General features: G+C 35.7%; 1 non-coding gene across 1 annotated transcript; it reads left to right on the forward strand.

Annotated features, from left to right (window-relative positions):
• Positions 1–6,065: 6,065 nt before the first annotated feature.
• Positions 6,066–6,181, forward strand: LOC123248069. The gene has a single exon (XR_006506176.1). It is a non-coding gene; the product is annotated as a U5 spliceosomal RNA (small nuclear RNA).
• Positions 6,182–6,921: the final 740 nt, after the last annotated feature.

Raw genomic sequence — 6,921 nt, forward strand, 5'->3', positions numbered from 1 at the left:
GACTACCTGAAAGCTTGGAAGAAAAGTGTAATGTGAGTGTGAGGCGATTACCACACACCTCCAATCTTTTTCAGTACTTTTCTCGTCTCTATTGGTGATATCTTGCCTAGGAATTTAGAGTCCCCAATCTAGTGTCCCACTTAAAAATGTAATTTGGTAAATAAATACCCATTGGTAATGCTGGTAGTGGCTTAATGTGCTTAGAAGTCTCTGGAAGAAGCACCATATCGAGGCAACTAGATGACTTAATGGATAGAGAGCTAGGCTTGGAGATGGTCCTGGGTTCAAATCTGGTCTTAAACACTACTTAACCCCAAATGCCTAATTCTCTTTTCCATTGGAACAAATACATGGTATTGATTCTAAGACAAAAGGTAAGAGTTGGGAAAAAAAAGAAAAGAAAAAAGAAGTACCATATTACTATGGAGTGAACACTGGATTAGGAATTGAGTTTCAGTTTCTTTTCTCCCATTTACTACTTGTTTGAACCTAGACAGTTCCCTTCATTTTTCTGGGTATCCATTACTGTCCCCATATGTGAAATGAATGAGTTGGACTAAGGAATCCCTAATATAATTCCTTCTAGCTCTGGTAATCTATATAAGATGAAAGACTTATTAACACAGAGCCATAATAAGGGTGAGGAAAGTGCCTGTTTTGGAGGTTAGATGCAAACACATATGCATATACACACATGTAATACATGCATACATACATACATATAGATATGTATATGCATGCATGCTAGAAGGAGCACACACATAAAACCCCTTCACAACCTTGCCCCAACCAATCTTTCTAGCCTTATCAAACACTAATCCCCACCATATACTCTACAGCCAAACTAAACAGTTTTTCTTCCTATTCCTCACACATCTTTGTATTTATTTCTGAACTCCATGCCAGGAATATGGTCTCTCCTCACTAATGACTTATAGCATCCCTAACCTCCTTCAACACTAGGCTTTAGCATCTCCTGCCCCAGAAAGTCATTGCCTGTCCCTTCTGCCCCCAACTGCCAGTGCCCTCCTTTCTTAACTATTTGGTATTTATTATGTAAGTACATGAAGAATGTGTATGTGTGTGTGTATATATATATATACACACACACACACTCATATATACTTGTGTACACATGCATACATGTATATATGTGTATACATATACACATATACATATATGTATGTATATAATTGCTATATCCCTAGATGGAATGGAAGCTCCTTGAGAGCAGTGAATTTCCTCTTTTTGATATCTCCAATGCCTAGGACAGTGCCTGCCACATAGTAAGCACCTTTAAAAAATTCTTGTTGGTTGACTGATCATTCAAGTGACTTTCTATACTCTGTCTACACCTGACCAGTTCTAAGGCTGTGCTCTTAAGCCATTCATTAGTAAATGACCATTCTTTGTCATGTAGAGAGCACTTCAAATGACTTTGTCATTTACACAGAATGAAAATGGAAGCTCTCAAAGTTTATGCAATTTGGGTCACTAAGGAGTGCAATGAGTCAGTGGAAGGTCTGGGAATAAAATCACTCACTCCACCTACAACTTTAACCTCACACTATTAGTAACTGAGGTTACCAGCTCTTTGCAGCTGCAAGCAAAGAGATATTTTCACATATCTTTATCTGCGGGTTTTGAAAATATCAAAGTTTGACAAATATCTATAATTGAGGCTTTCAGCATGAAAAGAGAGTTGTGCGGCTATTACATTTCATACTGGTAGATACACAGACACTTGACAATAGCTAAAAATCACTGTCTTTGTCTATATGGTTTCCCTGATACAGGTATACATTTAATCATAAGCTCAGTCTGCTGTGGGCTTTTCATCAGTTCGAGAACACTGAAGGCTCAAGAGATAAAGACTCTATTCTTAATTTGATGTCTATAATACAGTATTTCTTCAACTTCAACATTCCATTAATGATCATGAAAATTTGGATTATGCTACTTTGAAACTTTTGCCTAATAATATGTCTTAAGTGCATATATTTAAATTGTAAGATTCTGTGAAAAATAGAAATAATTATTATATAAATATATTATACATATTATATAGAACATTCTGTAAAAATGTAACAACATAAACTTGTGAGATGATCCTTAGATTATTAATTCAATTCAATAAATATTTATTAGAGTGCATAGGATAAGATGATGAGAATGAGTTTCAATTTGTACCAGGACAGAATGCCTGTGTTAATGAAATCATAGATCTATTGAAACATTTAAAAAATTGGGAGTCAGGCTTCTTAAGAAAATGCAGCACAAAAGTCCTATGTGCAAGCCTAGGTCCTCACCAGCCCTACCTACTTAAAAGATGCCTCCATATATCACTACCTGAGTGACACCTTGTTGAGTGAGAAATAAATTAAGGCTGATGTGTCCTTTGGGAGGCAGGCAGGTAATATGTGGGCCAGTGTGGCATTAAGGTACAGAACTGAGACACGTACATTAGAAAAACACATTTTTAAAATGTGGCTTCCTTGAGGTATAAATTGAAGATGTTTTCTGAAATCCTCTTAGATATTGGTCTAGAGCAGTGGATTCCAAACTTTTTTGATTGGCATACCCCTAACAGTAAAATATTTTGAGCATACCTTTCCAAAGCTATATATTATTTATTAACTTATAAGTTATATTCATGTACTATTGTGCTAATATAGCACAAATTATAAAACAGATGCAAAAAGAAGTAAAAAGGACAAGACAAAGTCAAAATGACATTTTGAATCTACTTAAAGATTTTGTCTATTAAATGAGTAAAAGTCTTTTTTGTTCTTGCTAAAATATTATTTATAATAAGTCCAAGGGATAAAATAGTCATAAATAATAATTGTCAGTAATTATTTATTCAGTTAATTTTGTCAATGTGGTTATCCAAGGAGCTGAATTACTTTTTAAGATAATTTTTCTTGAAAGACAACAACAATAAGATAATCATTCATGACAGTAAAGATAACAGCTCTTCATTAAGATTAATATAGATATTCATATGAAATGCAAAAAATGCAAAAGTAAATTGGCTCTGATTTTAATTCAGCAGAAAGTTTTCAGTGTAAATCAATTCTTTCTTTATGTGGTTCTTCATAATGGATTATTATCATGAATTTTTGATGAATAGAAATTATATATGTGTTTTTTGAATGAGGATGAGGAGTAGCAAAAAGGGCAACTTTGGTTGGACTGTTGAGAACAGGGTGTAAAAAGTAATTAAGCAGCAAAGATAGAGTGGCTCCAGGGTAAAGGGTTTTGAATGTCAAAAAGAGAAATCCAATTGTTTGTGACTGTATAAAATAATACTATAAAAATTTTAAATACAAATCTCCTTTATCATTCAAAACTACATGCAGATCCTTAATTTGATTTCTATAGTCCAGTATTTCTTCAACTTCAATATTCCATTAATGATCATGAAAATTTGGATTATGCCACTTTGAAACCTTTGTCCAATAATATGTCCAAGAATCTGTAAGGACATGCTGTAATTGATTGAGTAGAAAGATGACTGATCTGGTCAGACTTAGCTTTTGAAAATGAAGTATATGGAATATGCATATACATATATCATATAGAATATATATAGCAATCATATGGAAAGAATTTCAGAGTGGGAAAGCCTAGAGACTGAGAGACCCATTAAGAGGCCATTGCCATAGTCCAGGTGAGAAGTGAAGAGGACCCACCTGGGTGAGTGGATAGAAGGAATAAATACAAGAGATGTGGAGGTAGGAATGACAAAGTTTTGCACATAATTGTAAGTAGTGGAGGATGACACTAAGGTTGCAGGTTTGGGTGACAGGAAGAATGGTCAGTCTCTTTAACAGAGATTAGGTAAGTTTGGAAGAGGGTTTTATTGGGGGGGAGGGAATAATGTAATAAGATTTGTGATGCCTCGCTGTTGTCCCCTACATTGAAAGCAGTGAGAAGAGGCTCTTGTTTACATGCCAGTACCTTGGAGCACAGAACCAACTCAGCAATGGGCGGAAAGCTGGAGGTGTATATATCGGAGTTGGGATGTGCATGCAGTTTTTCCATTGATACCTGAATAGCTGCTGCTATGGGTACCTGGATTGCAATAAAGTCTTAACTTCACTCAGGGGCTGAGACCTGTTACAGAAGAGAGGAATTTAGAAGCATGCATTATATTGAGAGAGGGCAGAGCAGAGGAGGTTTAGATAGTAAGGAATAAAGGATATATATGTGGTTGTGCTGGAGTTAAGTCTTACAAGTGGCTTTTTCTAAGAGGATGAGGAACCATTTTTCCTGTCCACTGACTGATCACTTATGCTTTGAGTCCCACCTTTGGAAACCACTTAGCTAAGGCTTAAACCAAATGAACCATATACCATTTTGGGACATCTCTTGCATTGTTTTACTGTTGTTCATCTTTTTATGTTATACAGGTAAGTTTGGGGTTTCAAGGAACTGAGATGTGGCCTTCTTGAACTAACCACAACATTTGCTGAATAATATTCAAAACACGTGATATATTCCCTTATACATAAAAGGATGCAAAAAGGCAAACACAACTGACAGCTGCCCCTATTGTCGTCAGGCCTAGAAGACAGAGATGCACACATGAGTGCACTCAGGAATTCACCTAGGGAGAGAGGGAGAGAGTTTGTGAGAGAGATAGAGACAGAGAGAGAGGCAGAGAGGGGCAAAGAGAGGCAGAGAGACAGGAACTTAGACGCACAGAGAGGCAGAAAGAAAGGGAAGGAAGAGAGAGAAATGAAACTAAGGAGACAGAGACAAAAACAGAGAATGGGGAGAGAGAGACAGAGAGAGAGACAGAGAGAATAACCTTACCACTAACCGAACCAAAAAATTAGAAGGTTATGGGGTTTCATACTGAGTTGGACAAAGATAAACCAATACTCCCATGTAGAGCATACAAAGGCAACTATTTTTGAATATTGTATTCATGAATAGATCTGACAAGAATAAGCATAGAGTTTTAGCAGAATTAATTCAGAGCTAGGGGTTAAATACTGCAAGATATTCTTTGATTACTCTACCCTTGATGAAGGGGCCTGATCTCATTGGCCTCCAATACTCTTTATATGGTGATATCATTTTTTCCAAGTTATATTGAAGCTATTTGGAGGCAATATCTGACATATTTTTGTGCCATTTCTGTCAGATCTCCTAGAACAGTACCTTTTTTACAGTAAGGCATGCAGTGAATATTAGATGCTTTAATTTGATTTTGATTTGAAATAATAGTTGCAGACAGAAGTCTGCATTGTAGCAAGAAGAAATAGAGTAACTCTTGGGAATCAAAGTTTTCGGGCCAAATAAAAGTCTTAGTGACAGAGTCTAGAGTAATTTTCCAAAGGTTCATTTTCATATAGGAAGCAGTGTTGCATTACAGACAGCATATTAATTTGTGAGTCAAGAGACCTCCATTCTCAAGACACTTTACTAGCAGTTTAACCTTAGAAAAGCTGCTTAATGAATAAATAAAAAAACCAATCAGAAGTAGCTGATGGTGCAGTAGATAGAGTGCTGGGTTTCGAATCAGGAAGACGCAAGTTTAAATCTGATCTCAGATATTTATTAGCTATGTGATCTTTGGCAAGTCATTTAATCTCTGCCTCAGTCTCTTCAGCAGTTAAAAAAAAGAATGATAGCAGTTAGGACAGCTATATGGTAAAGTGGATAGAGCTTGTCTGAAGTCAGGAAGACTCATCTTCCAGAGTTCAAATCTAGTCTCAGACACTTACTAGCTATGTGACTCTGGGTGAATCGCTTAACCCTGATTACCTCAGTTTCCTCATCTATAAAATGAGCTGGAAAAGGAAATTGCAAATCACTCTGATAGCTTTGACAAGAAAACCCCAAATGGGGTTATGAAGGGTTGGACATGATTGAAAACAACTGAATAACAAGAAGAACTAAATAGTACTTAATTCCCAGATTGGCTATATGGATTAAATGAGAGAATATTTGTAAAAGGAATGTAGCATACTTCCTGGTGTATAGTAGGCACTAAATACATAAATGGCTGTTCCCTTCTCTCTTCCCCCTAATTATTAAGAGTTTATTGTATAATACTCTGGTTTCTCTTCAGATCGTATAACTCTTTTGCCTTTTACTAAAGATTTCCATGGAGAGGCACAACCAAGAGTCTTAATCGAATTTTTAAGGCCTTGCTATCTACCAGGAATGCAAAGATGGTTCAACATTAGGAAACCATCCACATAATTGACCATATCAACAATCTAACTAACAAAAATCACATGATTATCTCAATAGATGCTGAAAAAGCCTTTGACAAAATGCAGCATCCATTCCTATTGAAAACACTGGGAAGTATAGGAATAGAAGGACCTTTCCTAAAAATAACAAACAGTATATACATAAAACCATCAACAAGCATCATATGCAATGGGGATAAATTAGAAGCCTTTCCAATAAGATCAGGAGTGAAACAAGGATGCCCATTATCCCCTCTATTATTTGACATTGTACTAGAAACACTAGCAGTAGCAATTATAGAAGAAAAAGAAATTGAAGGTATCAAAATAGGCAATGAGGAGATAAGCTATCACTCTTTGTAGATGATATGATGGTATACTTAAAAAATCCTAGAGAATCAACTAAGAAGCTTGTAGAAATAATCAACAACTTTAGCAAAGCTGCAGGATACAAAATAAATGCACATAAATCATCAGCATTGCTATATATTTCCAACACATGACAGCAGCAAGAGCTAGAAAGAGAAACACTATTTAAAATCACCCTAGACAATATAAAATACTTAGGAATCTACCTACCAAAACAAACACAGGAATTATACGAAAACAACTACAAAACACTTTCCAAACAATTAAAACTAGATCTAAACAACTGGAAAAACATTGATTGCTCATGGGTAGGATGAGCTAACATAATAAAATGACCATT

The sequence above is a fragment of the Gracilinanus agilis genome, chromosome 4 (genome assembly GCF_016433145.1).
Source record: "Gracilinanus agilis isolate LMUSP501 chromosome 4, AgileGrace, whole genome shotgun sequence".
NCBI classification, from domain to species: Eukaryota; Metazoa; Chordata; class Mammalia; order Didelphimorphia; family Didelphidae; genus Gracilinanus; species Gracilinanus agilis.